Source organism: Balaenoptera acutorostrata, chromosome 11 (assembly GCF_949987535.1).
Source record: "Balaenoptera acutorostrata chromosome 11, mBalAcu1.1, whole genome shotgun sequence".
In the NCBI taxonomy this organism is placed as follows: domain Eukaryota; kingdom Metazoa; phylum Chordata; class Mammalia; order Artiodactyla; family Balaenopteridae; genus Balaenoptera; species Balaenoptera acutorostrata.
The window spans coordinates 27,345,080-27,360,489 of NC_080074.1; the positions used below are offsets into that span (position 1 = coordinate 27,345,080).

The window sequence follows — 15,410 nt, forward strand, 5'->3', positions numbered from 1 at the left end:
TGTGTCTTGCTGGGGCTTTAGGCTTCCTTGTCTGAGTTGAGTAAAGAACCTGGCTCCAGAATGGGGACTGTCCAGAAACAGTTCACAGTCGCTGGAGACAGGCTGGAGCCGAGAGGAGGAGGAATCAGGTTTGAGAGAAGAGGAAAAAGCAATAAACTGAAAAATCACAGCTCTGCAGGCAATGGAATCTATTACTCAGAGATTAAAATGTCACAAGGAGTACACGTCAGCTCCAGACTTTGGAAAATGTTTTTTTCCATCATAATTACTGCTCGCCACTAACACAGAAGACTATTTCCCTTCCTAGGGAGGAGCTTGTCCCCACTTGGTGTCTTTCTAGCCTTCTGCAGACCTCAAAAGTTGCTTCTTACATTTGTTCAGAGTATTAACAATGGCCAACACCAGTAAGCACTTACCACGTACTAGCTACTTAGAGCTTATTAATCCTCCAATAACCCTGTGAGATGGACACTATTCATTGCATCCTGTCTTACAGATGAAGAAACTGAGGCACAAAGGTATTAGGTAACATGCTCAACCTCACACAGCTGGTGATGAGAGAATCAGGATTTGAACCCAGCTCACCTGTTCAGGAGTGTGATCTCAATCACTCCTCGAAATTTCCCTCTCACAGTCCAATTCTGTTCATGGGAAAGTGGGAAGCAATACAAGTCCTCCCAGAAAGAACCTGGCAAGTCTTCCCTTTTTTTCTTCCACATTGAAGCACAATGTGAGCCAAAAATCTGAGGCATGGAGGGAGTCCACGTCTAATGTCAAATCCAACCTCAGCTGGGGTTAGTAAACTAAATTAAGAGTCATACCCAGTGGGATCTTACTAGCTAACCTTTAAAAATGATTTTGTAGAAGAATATTATTAAGTAGGTGAGATCATAAACAGCATGTATAGTGTAATTTCTATTAAAAAATAAGTTTCTAAACACACACACACATAACTGGAAACTCACACATCAAATCATCATGAGTCCTTCTACCTGAATAGCAAGATTATGGACAGATTCGTTCACCTGATAGCTCTCCTTCCCCCCGTTTCCATCCAGATCCCTATATTTTAAAATATTTTTAAAATTCAAGTTTAATAGCCTTTATGTGACTGATTTATTTATTTTTTACTGGAAGAAATACCTTAGCTGATTTTAGCCTACCTGTGTCAGTGAATCTTTTTAAAAATATTTCCTTTTCAGATTGGGAAAAAAGGTAAAATTTAAAATAAAAATTCAGTATCAGAGCATTCATTTCTCAGATTTCTAAATAACAAATTAACACCTTATCTTTTATTCTGTGAAGTCATATCCTTTTCATATTCATTTAAAGGAAGAAAAAAGTTGAAGAGGACAAGGAAGTATAACAAGAAAACAATGAGAAAGGAAAGGATGACCAAGAGACATCAAATATGGAAGGCATGCTGTCACCGGCCAGCATTCAAGAGCCTCCCAAATCTCACCGGCATCTCCACTCACCAGGAAAACTCACAAAGGCGACTCAAGTTCAGGAACGATCACAGGCTGGTACCTGAAATCACCTGAAAAAAAGCTGAGCATGGCTACCTCCTAAACAAACAAGGTACTGCTTCTTTCTCTTCTATTTTTTTGAACCAAAATTACACTAATAGAAAACTTGGAGGACAGCACAAAGAATTATTTTTTTTCTAAACCATTTGGTAGTTAAGTTGCCTAACTGATGGCCCATCACTCCTGAATACTTTCATGTGCAATCCCAACAATCAAGGACATCATCCTGTGTAACCACAGTTCAAGCATCAAAATCAGGAAATGCACACTGATACACCACCATGGTCTAGTCCTCAGACCCCATCTGAGTTATGCCAATTGCCCCGATCACGTCCTCTACAGAAAAACGACTCAGTCCAGAACCGGGCGACAGTTATTGTCTGCCTCTTTTCAGACTATTCCTTTAGTCTGGAATAGTTTTTAAGTCTTGTCTTTTGCAACCCGACACTTTTGAAGATTTCAAGGCCAGTTATGTTGTAGAATGTCCTTCAGTTTGGGTTTGTCTCTGTGCTGTGACTTTGTTAAATTAACATTTGTTAGGCTGGAGCACAGGGTGCTGGATGGTGAGACGCGGTTCAACAACAGATCATAGGAGAAATTGACACAGAGAGACTTACGACTCGCAGGTCCCGGAGGAAGGACATGGCCCCCCTTCAGGGGCCACCCGGGGAGGTGGAGGCAGAGTGCAGACAGAGACAGCACCTGGGCAAGTGCCTTTCTTAGGGTCCAAGCGTGGAGTGCCTGGGGGTTCCCTGGGCAGGGCCACATTGGTCAGTTCAAACTAGAAGAGCAGGCAGACACTGAGGGCCTAACCCCTCAGGTTGTAGGTCTGGCAGGGAACCCAGAGAAAGGGTCAGCGAATCTGAGGTGGCCGTGAGGAGAGGCTGCTCGGATTTTTGCTGCTGTGGAAGAATTAGCAAAGCGCTTCGACCACCACTGAGGACGTTTGCTTTCTGTGTGTGATAAACAGCAGGGCCAGGAGATGTGGGGAAACAGGAGGAGGTAAAAGGCATTAAAAGAAAAAAAAAATCGCAGGGAATTTAGCCTCACATTTGGAAATCATGTTCTCGTCCATCGTCGTAATTGAAAAGGCAGGGATCACATGCACACGTTACGGTTCCAGTGCTCAGAAGCAGGTGAGGCCAGGATAGTTTTCATCTGGATCTGCAGGCAAGTGTTCCAACAGAGCAGCAAAAGCCAACAGGCCTTCCTCATCCCATCCCCAGTGCCGCCTCTCCTTTCCCCACTCCCTCCTCCTCCTAAACCTTCCTTTTTTCATCCTCCCAAAAGCAATTAGCCAAGATTTCAGTGAGATCGAACTTCATGAAGAATGGGAACCCCCCCACCCAAGTTTTTGTTTTTAATTAAATTTTTATTGTGTAAAAGATACATGTCATAAAATGGACCATTTTAATCATTTTTAAGTGTACAGTTTAGTGGCATTAAGTACATTGACATTGTTGTGGAACAATCACCACGGTCCATCTACAGAACGTTTTTCATCTTGCAAAACTGAAACTCTGCCCCCATTAAACAATAACTCCCCATTCTTCTCTCCCCCAGACCGTGGCAGCCACCATTTTATTTTCTGTCTCTGTGAGTTTGGTTACTCTAGGTACCTCATCTGAGTGGAATCATACAGTATTTGTCCTTTTGTCACTGGTTTATTCCAGTTAGCATAATGTCTTCAAGGTTCATCTGTGCTGCAGCCTATGTCAGAATATCCTTTTTAAAGGATGAATATTCTATAAGATTTTAAAAATTATGTAAATACAATAGTCTGCTAGGGCTGCAAAATATAGCAGGCTGGGTGGCTTAAACAATGGATATTAATTTTCTCACAGTTCTGGAGGCTGGAAGTCCAGCACTGAGGTGTCGGCAGGTTTGGTTTCCTCTGAGGCCTCTCTCCTTGCTGGCAGATGGCTGTCTTGTTGCTGTGTCTTCACATGGCCTTTCCTCTGTGTGCTTGCATCCCTGGTATGCAAATTTCCCCTTCTTATAAGGACACCAGTCAGACTGGATTAGGGCCCATCCCAATAGCCTCATTTTAACTTAATCACCTCTCTAAAGGCCCTATCTCCAAATACAGTCACATTCTGAGGAACTGGGGGTTAGGGCTTCAACATATGAATTTGAGGGGGAAACACTTCAGCCCATAACAGTAACCTTCCTGAGAAACAAATTCCTCAAGTGTATGAAAATCAATGTGGCCACCCCACAGGGCGCTGGTTCAGAAGATGCCCATGAAGAGCTTGGCAGGGCACCGGAGCATGGCCACCTCTCTACGAGATCAGCTAGCATCACTGTTTCGTTTTCCCAAATCCTAGTATGTGTCTTTCCAGCACATGTTGAGTGCACAGTTAACAACGCGTGTTACTTCTTTCATCTTGGATTGGGCGGGGGCTGGGACAGCGAGAGGAAGGAGACCCAAGAACGCATCATTGCAGGACAGGGAAAAGATGGGGAGGCTAACACAGACTTCAATGGCTAAGTTCTCCTGTCCCAGCCAACCTGAGATTTCACAGCTGCCCTATTTTAATGATGGGTGAGCATAACGGTTATAATTGACCGTGTGCCAGGCACTGAACTAGGCACTCTATAGAAGCTGTCTCATTTAATCCTCAAGTTGGTACTACTACTATCCCAGTGCTCAGATGAGAAAGCCGAGGCCCAGAGAGTTTAAGTAACTTGCCATGTCATAGAGAGGCCAACTGCTGGAGTCAGCATTCAGACCCAGAAGTTCTGCATGGTGACCCCAAGGGGGTCCAATGACCATTACATAAAAATTAAATATGAATATGAATAAAATGATAAAAGTACTTATATAATAAGGGGGTATGGTTAGAGGATAGGATATGGCTATTTTCCTTCATTTAAAAATTTCCGCTTCTTCAATAGTGTCTGTGGAATTCATTATTTTTAATTTAAATTATTCTAACACAAGACTTTGCATGCTGGGGCACTTCCCTCTGAAGGATTAAAAAAAAAAAAGTGCATATACCATCTATCAGGTATTGCTGCCTAAATAATTGGCCTGTTTGTCCTCACCTGGGATTTTAAGAGCACGCATCCACCTGCTCCCTTACAGCCCCATCTGTCTCCATCAATAATAGATTTTCAAAACACTGTTTCTTAAATTTTTTTCTTCTCTTTCTTTTTTTCCTTCCCCTCTTTGTTTTTAAAGAAATACATATGTGTGAGCTCATATCAACTTATCCTTGGAATATGTGTGTTGCAAGCTCTGGGCCCCTCAAGTTTCAATGTGATGGATGTCTTGGATTTGAAGAGTTCTGGGAAGAATCACAGAGGGTTGGGTTGTTTTGTTTGTTTTCCTAAACTGTAGACTATTTTATTCTCAAAGCAGTAAGAAAACCCTAACCTCACCACACCCACCCTTCCAAGCCAATTTCTAGGTTGTTCCTCTAAGAAATGCATGAAGTCCCACGTAATTCCCTGGCGATACAGTGGTTAAGACTCCACGCTTTCACTGCCGAGGGTGCGGGTTCGATTCCTGGTCAGGGAACTAAGGTCCCGCATGCCATGAGGCATGGCCAAAAAAAAAAAAACAGAAAAAAAATTGGTGAAGTCCCTATGAAGGACAGTAAGAAAATCCCTTCCTCTGCAAATTGTCTAACTTTCTGGATTCCATTGGAAGAAACATCTTTTTAATTTCTGACTTCTTTGCCCTGAACCTTGGACAGATTTTGATCTTGTATGATTGAATTTGCATGAGATATATAACATTAGAAGTAATTAAGTCTCCTCAATGCTCTCTCAACATGACCCAATCTTACTTTTTCAGCTCCATGGAGATCTCAATGACATCTCCAGCTCACTCAACATGTCTACACCATAAAACCTACTGGTTTCACAGCTAGTTACACAGCTCCTGAGAGGGTGGACCTTGACACACCTTGTCAGGTGACTGCTATGCTGGCCACAGCTGCCACTCCAAGCCAAAGACGTCCAATATGGGCCAGACCTAAGGAAACTGTGAGGTGGCCTGAGCTGAGAATGCATCTTAGTTGGGAAGCCCCACACTAAATGGTAAATATCCAGTCTGATCATCTTGAATGCTGGACGCAAAGAATATAACCACAGCACAGAGGCAGGAAGAGGAAAACTAGAGACAGAACCAGAAACAGAGAGAGTCCTGAGCAGGGAAGACTCACTAAGCAAAGAACAATGGTTTCTCCTCATAAGAGAAGACTAGACTATAGTAACTGGAATTGCTGTGGTCTCCCGCATAGTTTTCCAGGTGCCCATTAGGTGTGAGTGTGTAGCTGCTGAGATGGTTTTCTTTGCTAACTCACTGCACACGTGTATTTCTATCAAAATCTCCCATCTCTTGCAATGTTCTTAAGTGTACCATTTTTTTGTTTTTTTGTTTTGGGGTTTTTGTTTTTTGGTAATTGGAAAAAGCCCAACACCTTATCTAAAAATGAATTCATAATCCTCTCTCCCAAATCTACTCTTTCTCATTCATTGCCTATGTCTACTTTTGGTATCACCATCCCAGTTTTTCGATTTCTCCCAATACCTTACCAGTCTGTCAATCCATTTGCCAGGTCCTCTCAATTCTATCTCCACAATACAGCTCCAAGATATCAGGGTTGGGTAAATATTCCTCTCACATAGCACTACCCTCCAACCCTTCACTCTTGGCAGACATCACTTATTGATCACTGCATTCTTTCCCACTTACCTAAGCAAGGCTAAAAGCCATAATAGATCTACTCCTTGAATGTTTATTTTATATATAAGGTATCGTGCTAAGCACTTTGCATGCCTTACCTGATTTCTCATAGAAACCCTGTGAAGATAGTCTATTGGTTTTTTCATTGTATAGGTGAGAAAACTGAGGCTCAGAGAGTGAGGAGAAATACCCTGGTTCCTCCCTTCCTCCAGTCATCTGGTCTTTCTCTGTGGCCACCCATCGATGGAACTCAGCTGGAATTGGTTGGCAGGGGACCCAGGGAAATAAAGTTTGCAGGAGTTAGCTCCTTGTGGTGCAGAGCAAAGCAGAAGAAGAACAGGGATTGGATCTGAGACCAAACAGAATGCCTGGTGAGAAGCTTCTTCTGATTTCACAGCCAAAAGGAATGTGTCCTGACTCTGAAAGATGATAGCACTTGATCCAGAAATTTCCTTCTGCACTGAACACTATTTATCATATTTGCTTGTGTATATAATATGTTATTCACAAGTCTTTTCTCCTTTGGTCGATAGCCTGTAAAATTCTCTTGGGTAAGATACAAGTGCAAATTATTATCACTCCTGTCATAACGGTTAGCCCCACGCCTTGCTCAATAAATATTATTTAATGAGGAATGATGCATTTTCAATGCCTGTGCTTCTTTAGACTAAGGAGTATAGCAACATGTCAGGAGGGTATGCCAACTACAAGATAAACACCATACATTTCCCTGGAGAGTCAATTTCACAGTGTGGTAACTTTAAACACAATTTTTGTATGAAAACAAAAAATGAAATCAAACAAAATGTACATGGTTTTCTTTAAGATAAATTACTTCAAAAAATACTAGGCTCTCTATGTATTCATTTTTTAATTCTTTTGTTTTTCAACAAGTATTGACTGAGCATTTTCTATATGCCTGGCACTGTTCTAGACAGATCTGACTCCTGCCTTCAGGGATCTTACAGTCTAGTGCAGAATTCTATAAAGAACCGACAGCAAATGTTTTAAGCTTCCTGGGCCAAACATTCCTTGTTGCATTACTCAACTCTTCCTTGTAATATGAAAGCAGCCACAGACAACACTGAAATAAATGAGTTTCTATGTTCCAATAAAACTTCATTACAAAAAACAAGCAGCAGGCAGGATTCAGCCAATGGGTCATAGTTTGCTGATCCTGTCTAGCAGGGAAAACAGACATTAAATAATTTAGGACGACACACTGTTAGAGAATAATATAAGATGCTCTATGGGCAAAACCAGGGTAAGACACTTAGCCCAGGAGCAGGACCAGCTTTGTGGGTGTGCAAGCAGGGCCACTCAGAAGGGACAGTGTGTTTGGTTTAATGCTCTGTTGTCAGCGTCCTGAAATTCTTAATGATGTTATATTTGAACTTGTGAAGTCAGAAAGGACAATGGAGCATGCGTGTGAGCAGAGCTGCTGTGCCAGGCGTTAGTGCACACACGTGGGGGCTGGAGCACACAGGCATGGCAGTGGGCAGCACCAAGCACCCGGCCTGGCCTTCTGGTGAGCACGTGCACACCTGGGGCTGTCCAGAGCCCCTCGGAGCAACGAGGGCAGCCCTGCCTGGGACCTGGACCCAGATTGGTTGATGGCGGCCGCAGCAATAGCAGATGCAGTGGTGGTGGCAGCAGTGGCAGCAGTGGCAGCCGTGGGAGAGTGGAGCGGTTCCAGGGGCAGTGCTGGGACGCATGGTGGGAGATTGGCTAACCCATTTCTCCCCAGAGCCCGTCCCTGTGGCATCTGCACAAATATTAACTCTCTAATCTGAGCACCAGGACACTCAGGCACTCAGGTGGTAAAGCTTGTCAGTAAATTATTACAAATTAAGGGTGTACACATTGACACTACAATAAAGCATATCAGGGACTTATTAAAATTCTTCAAAGAATTTAGAATTTCTGGTTTTGAAAACTGTTACAGCATTGCAAACCAAACATACATGGGCTTAGAAATAGAAATTAAATGTAAAGATTGTTCCATTCAATAGAATAGAACACTGTCTTCACACAAAGTTTCAGATAAACAAACAATTAACAAGGAAGACAATATGTAAATGAATTTTCTTATATTTGAAGATACAGTGATAGAATGCATATCAGGCATTTTGAATTATATAAAAATCATGAAGCCACTTTTGGTTTCTTGTAGATTTTCACAAGTTGCAGGAACTGTCAGAAAACACTAATTAACATTAAATTTGTGTATAAAAATCATATAATTAACTGATTAGGTAATATAAATGCTATATGTAAATAGCACTTATTTAATTATTTATAAATAATATAAATTTGCATATTAAATTCAGAATTACATGAAACTGATTTGTATGAAGAGTTAACTCTTTGTAGAAAATAGTTCCACAGGAATCATCACTTCTAGATGTACTGAAATTTATATTTCAAAATAATTTACCAGATGTGTATCCCAATGTTGTCATAGCCTATAAAACTCTCTTATCTGCTCTGGTAACAATTGCATTAGTAGATTTTAATTGTCAAAATTAAATTTATCAAAAAATATTTGTAATTTTACATTTGCCAACAGCAACTGACATTGCTTTCAATTATATATATTGAAAAATAAGTTATTAAAAGTACACATTTTTATGACCTAATGAATGAATATGTAGGAAAGCAAACCAGAAGAACCTCGGTATCATATTAATCAGTATTATTCATTGTATTCTATAAAATTATGACATCAAAAATATGTTTTACCATTAAAAAACCATTTGTATTGTTACTCATGTATCACTACACTCATCACATTTTATAAATAATAAAATTATTATAAATAATACAATATTTTAAAAGGAAAAGCTTTATATTTTACCTTTAACTGCCCTTTTTTCCCTGCTTTTCGAACAAGGGGTCTGTATTTTCATTTTGCCTTGGACCTCACAAATTATGCAGTTGGTGCTGTCCAGGAATCCAGGCAAGCTTTCCTGAGGAAATAAGTAGAAAAGCCCAAAAGCAAGAGAGAGCTTGTCACACTAGGGCTGTGCTTCTCAAAGGGTGGTCCCGGTACCAGCAGCATGGCATCACCTGGGATCCTGTGAGAATGGCAGATTCTCAGGCCCCACCATGGAAAATAGGGGGTGGGGGGTGGACCCCAGCAGTCTGATTTTACACTCCCCCCAGGTGGTCCTGATGCCCCTCAAGTCTGAGAGGCACTGCTACAGGGGGACTGAGAGAAGAACGGTGGGTGTGTTGGGAGGTGGGGGAGGAGCCAGGACCGGGTTCTTAGGACAAGGAGGAGAAAATGGAGGTTTTGAAGCAGGAGTAAAAGCACAAGGTCCTCAAGGGTCAGTACATCCCACCCCCCATCCCCCTCCCGATCTCGTCTTCTACTGCTCTCCATCCGTCTCAGCCACGGGCCGTCCTCTGACACGTCAGGCAGTCCCCTGCCTCAGGGCCTTTGCGCCAGTGACCTCCTCTTCTTAGAATGCTTTCACCCCAGGGCCCTCTTGCATTCTTTGGATGTCTGCTCCAATGTTACCTTCTCAGGAAGGCCTTCCCTAGCCACCCTATTTAAAATCATCCCCTCAATGCACACATACACACACTCACACCTTGATCCCCTCTTCCCCGTTTTATCTTTCTCCGTTGCACATACCAACACCTAATATATTATACCACTTTCTTATTTTTCGGGTTAAGTGTCTATCCTCCCCCATTCCCCACTGGAATGCTAGCTCTACAAAAGTAGTGGTTTTATTCTGTTTCATTTACCGATATATTCCCGGGGGCCTAAAAATACTGGTAGAGAGGGAACACTCAATAAATATTTATTGAATGAACAAATGAAGAGGTTTCAATTCAAGTAAATACATGACTATGATTAATAAGAAAGGGGTTCTCATAACCTGGTTAATAAAGTTGCTAGCAGTTGTTGTTAACTTGAGGCTGTGAGCTGGGTTTATGCATGGAGGTAGAGACCACCACAGCTCTGGGAAGGGAAAATTCATGTGCTCCCCTCACCTCCTCGCTTGCAGGGGTTGAGGCCACGTTACTATCCTGTCCAAAGGACTGTGAGTAGAAGAGGCATGACCAGACCGTGGATGTTAATGGGAGTATCTCCTCCACTTCTTCCGTCTCATTTGGCTGTGACCACGCATGTTTGTGCGGAGCTACAAGGTCAATGCAGAGAGGAAAGTTCCTTAGGCTTTCTGTGAGGGAGAAATAAACCTTTGTTGTGATAACAGCATTGAAATTTCAGGGCTTATTTGTTACTGCACTGTAGCCTAGCCTAGCCTGACGGCTAGAGTCATTATCAACAAGCAGAGATAGAGAGCAAATTCAGAAAAGTTGAATCTTCAGAGCAATTCTACTATGAAGGATATGTATTTGGTAGCTTTAAGGAAGATCCTGGACCTTGTCCACAGGTGTAAGTATACGAAAATGCCACCTGACAATGTCCCAGTTCTAAAAGGCAGAAACTATGAAATGAACACGTAAAAGTATACAGAGGCAGAATCTATAAGTATGGACTATGGATCAGTCTGTCTAGGTTTGATTCTCAGCTGTCCCACTTACTGACCTTGACCAAGCTAATTAGCCCTCTGGGCCTCAGTTTCCTCACATGTAAATAAGGATAAGAATATTAACTACTTCGAGAATTGTTAGAGGATTGGATGAAGTAAGGGAAGTAAAGTACTGGGTTCTCAGTGCTTGACACAAACTCATTACATTTTCACAGCAACTCCATGGGCTAGATACTATTTTTACCCCCGTTTTATAGATGATGAAGCAGTTGCATAGAGAGATTAAATAACTTACCCAAGGTCATGCAGCTAGTAAGTAATGGAGCTGGGATCTGACCTCTGCAGTCTGACGGGAGGGACGGGGTTGAATCCTGAGCTGGGAGTTAGGCGGACTGCAGGCAAATCTCAGCCCCAACACTCACTAATCAGTTGACTTTGAAACAGCAACTTAGCTTTTTGCGGTTGTGATTTCTCTATCTCTTAAATTAGGGAAATTGTAATATGAAAAATAATAGTAATCCCTACAACATCAGGCAGTTGTTGAAGGCCAGCTGGGATAGTGTTATAAAGCACCTCCCACATGCCTGGCCCAGAGGAGATGCTTGCTGAGTGTTAGCTACTGTTGTAATGACAACATCCCGCGTGGCCACAGTCTGAGCAGCTGTCTGGAATACAGTCACAATATAGTGGGCCACTGGTCAGTCTCTTCTGCTCCTCACTGGAGTTTATGGGGAGACCTATTCCCTTGCCCTGGTATCACACATCTAATGTAATAGTGCAGCCCAGGTAACCGAGGGCAGCCCCATTTCCATTCCCCAGGATACATGTGGGATGGGGGGCTCCAAAGCAGGGTCCCCTCCATCCCACCACCACCACCATGACAGCTTTTCCCTACGAGGCCTGCCTCTCTCATCCCCCTAGAAGCCTATTAAGGCTTCTCTCTTTGGGTTAGGCCAACCTGGCCTCCTATCTGCAGGTCAGAGAACAAGGGGATTAACAACTCAGGAAATCTCTGCTGCCTGCATGTATGCCCCGCTCCTTACCACTTTCATCCCGAGGCAAAAGAAGCTACTGATTTTCCGAATCATCATCAACAACAAGAAAGTTCCATAGAATCATGACAACCAGCTCCGCTGTATTGTTCAGATGCCAATTCTTTGAAAATCCACAGTCCTCTGATGACAGCAATGTGGGTACCGGTGAGTAGGGTGAGTGGATGGGGGACAGGTCTTAGGGTTGGATATAGTCTTAGGTTTGGTTTCAACCTGCCTCCAGGGCAATATTGGCCTAGATGCTGCCATCATAGCTTGAGGACTCATTACTCCCTAGTGGCCACTGTGGGTTTTACCAGATAGAACAAAGAGCAGCAAAAGATGCAGGAACAGTGGTTAGCTAAGGAAACGGCATTTCCCAGGGAAACAGCGTCCTGTGAACTGTCACAGCATTTTAGGTCTTTCAGAGATGTTCCTGTTTTCATCTTTCCTCAGTACTTCCTGTTTCTCTTTCACTTAGTTTCTTTCTCCTTCACTATGCCTATCTCCCTTTCTTCTTGATCTTCCTCTCCCCTTCCTTGCTACCCTCCTCCTTCCCTGCCTTCCTCCTCTAACAGCTATGATCTTTCATATGTGTTGAATCTGTATTGCTGTTCCCCGTTATTAACAACTAGGACAATTTATCCCCCCAAATAGAAGTGACCAGATTTAACAAAAAAAAAACACACAGCACCCAGGTAAACTGGACTTGTAGATAAACTTATACCAAAAAGATTATTTGTTGTTTTTCTGAACTTTAAATTTACTTGGGCATCTGACAGTGTATTTGGCAGCCCTACCACCAACTAACTGTAGGTCAGTGTGGGTCTCGAATAATGTTTGTCCTGTGAATCAGTGGCTTTTAGAAATGAAAGACATGTCCCATACTTGCTCTGTGGTAAACTTCATAACGCTATTATTATTTTTAAAAGGTGAGGAACCAATATTCCCTGAACCCTCCACATAGCAGTTTTTGATTTCTTGCTTTTTTATAATGCCTACATCTTCAAGGAGCTTTTCTTTGAAGGCAGCTGGCCTTCTTAGGGCATCCCCAAGCCTAGCAACCCCTGGGCAACCCCCCAGAGGCTGGAGAAGGCCGTAGCTCAGAGAGCAAAGAGTTCCAAGTGGTCAAATTTCAACAGGAATGTCAGGCCTCTGTGAGGGGGAAGGTTACTTCTGCAGGGGGTGAGGGGAAGGGTGGATTATAATATTTTTCTTTCGTTATCACCTCTTTGCCTCTTATTTGCTGTATCTCCACAGTCACAGTGTGTGTGGGGTTGGTGGGGTGGAGTGGGGAATACTCCCCCTTTCTTATGTTCCTTTGGCGCTATTTGCGAGAGAAGCTTACAAGAGAAGGAGTGATGGCCAAGTCTCCCCAGATGACACTGAGCTCAATCACTGCTGACAGTTAATACCTAGTTAATACCTGGCCTCCAAGCCGGATAGCCTTCCTGTCTGCTGGTGTCTGAACAAACACAGCAGGCATTTAAAGGTCACGGGGTTGCATGAGGTCAGCAGGGCCCGACCTTCCGAAAGCTGTGGTCATCTCCCCTCCACACTGAGAACATTTTTAAACGACTCCAGAAGCTACAGCTCCTCTTCCCCAAGGCACTGCCAGGGCCTGCAGCCAGGCCCTGCCGTTTCTGAGTGGCGTGGTCCAGGCCGGGCTTTCTGCTCTCCCTGCTGGAGGCCCGCCATCCTTATTGAGTGTATTTCCAAGAAAGCAGTTGACAGGCTTGGCAGTGCTATTCCTGGAAATGTTCAATAGGCCATCTTCTGGCAGGGGCCGCTGCTGACGGATGGGTCGGAAGGGGAGACCACGTGCTCAGCGCCATCTCCACCCCGGCCTATTCCCAGGTGCCTCCGAGCAACAGCCGTCCCCAAATACCACGGGCTGTCAGCTGGGGGGGCTGCGGGCCTCTGCGGGCCTCACTTCCTCCCTGGCAGGGCAGCTGCCAGCGAGCTTGCTGCTAAATGAAGACAGGCGTCCTGTGACTATAAATTATAACACACAGCAGCTCCAGCTGATGCACTGCCTGTCCCGCAGGAAACTCCACAGGGGACACTTGCCTGCTGCCAAAGGGCATTCTAGACAGTGGCTTCAGCTCTTGTGGCAGCCTCGGGAGAGAGGCCAAGCCTGTCGCTGGGCAGAGGAGCCCTGGCAACTCCCAGAGGCTGGAACTTCCGTCTGATGTGGGGCGCAGTCCCGACCTTGGCTTTTCTGCCTCTGCACTATTAACCTTCAGGGCCAGAGACTTCTTTGTGGGAGTAGTCTGTGCACCGTCGGATGTCTAGCAGCATCCTTGGCCCCCGCCCACTGGATGCCAGTAGCACCTGTACCTGCGCCCTCCTCCGCCAGTTGTGTCAACCAAAAATACCTCCAGACATTTCCAAATGTCCCCTGAAAGGCAAAGTTGCCGTTGGTTGAGATCCACCGGTATACAGGAAAGGAGAAGGGGGCCTTTTGAGGGTGATGCCAGAGAGGGAAAGACAGAATTGCAGAATTTGGTCTCCATTTGAGCTGTGTGATGCCAGGCAAGTCAGAGAAACCTTGGGCCTCAGTTTTCTTATCTCTAAAATGGAAAGAAACAGAAGGGCAAACCAAGGGAGTGGGGAGATCAGTTGAGATAATGCATGGTAGGCACTTTGAGAGGTATTAAAGCACCACAGAGAACATCATAGCAGTAGATTACCTGATGCTTGAATCCTTCCCTACCTCAAAGGGTCTGGCTCCCTTTGAAAGGAAAAAATAGCTGAACATTTATAAAATTCCCAAGATTCTTAAAAAAGAAACAAATACTTTAGAAAGCTTTTCTCTTTATTCTTATTTTTTCTTCTGAATTCAAACAAGATTAAGTATGCTATGACTGCCTGAGGTTAATGAACATGATTTTTTCTTATCTTCCTTGAAAGAGGTTTTGTATCTTTTCTTTTTTTTACCAACACCCTAGAAATTGCACCCCTCCAGTGAAAGAACAGAAAGTAAGAATGGGAGGGTCCTTCTATTTTCTTCATAAAATTAGTACCTTTTTCTTTATAATTTATAACAAAACCAATAAATGAAACCCCACAGCCCTATAGAAAGACACTGTTGCTTTAAATGAGCTTTGCTGTTATATAATTCTCTGGCTGACTTCACCCAGCCAGCTTTCAAGGAACTGTAAAGAAATCTTTAAACGCTAATATTTCTCTTATTCACACTGGCAGAAAAACACAAAGGAAATGGGCAACCTGAACTACCTCAATGGTGAAAAGTGAAGAGCCAAGTCCTTGATGACAGGTCTACACATGCCACCCCTGCACCCCTGCACCAGCCCTGGTCTTGGGGTCCTTGTCAAGCTCCAGGCAGCCATGGCCCTTCCTTTGTGGCTGTTGTCCATTGGAAGAGCCAAGGCCACATTTGCTTTGGGAAACAAGACACTGTAATTAATCAAAGAAAACAAAAACAGCTTCTTTTCCATAATGGGCCCATCGAAGGGCTTTTCTAGGAAAACCCCCGATCAAGCTGTTCCTTCTATTTACCTAAAGGCTAACAGCCAAGGGAGGGGGTTGGAGGGGTGTGTGAGGAGGTATCCATGGAAGTTTATTCCCAAATAGTCCCTTCCCAGAAAAAGACTTCATTGTGCTAATTCAAAGCGCTGAGCAT

The 15,410-nt window shown here is 43.6% G+C and overlaps 2 long non-coding RNA genes across 3 annotated transcripts in view; one reads left to right on the forward strand and one right to left on the reverse strand.

Moving 5' to 3' along the window:
- Positions 1-6,997, forward strand: part of LOC130709187 (uncharacterized) — a 22,811-nt gene extending 15,814 nt beyond the window's left edge. For both annotated transcript variants that reach the window (XR_009009675.1, XR_009009676.1), the window contains 2 exons: positions 1,333-1,581; positions 6,379-6,997. This is a non-coding gene — a long non-coding RNA (uncharacterized LOC130709187). The remainder of the gene's footprint in view (positions 1-1,332; positions 1,582-6,378) is intronic.
- LOC130709188 (uncharacterized) lies at positions 2,941-14,312 on the reverse strand. The gene is made up of 3 exons (XR_009009677.1): positions 10,231-14,312; positions 9,083-9,194; positions 2,941-3,503 (listed from the first exon to the last, which is right to left on the reverse strand). It is a non-coding gene; the product is annotated as an uncharacterized LOC130709188 (long non-coding RNA).
- Positions 14,313-15,410: the final 1,098 nt, after the last annotated feature.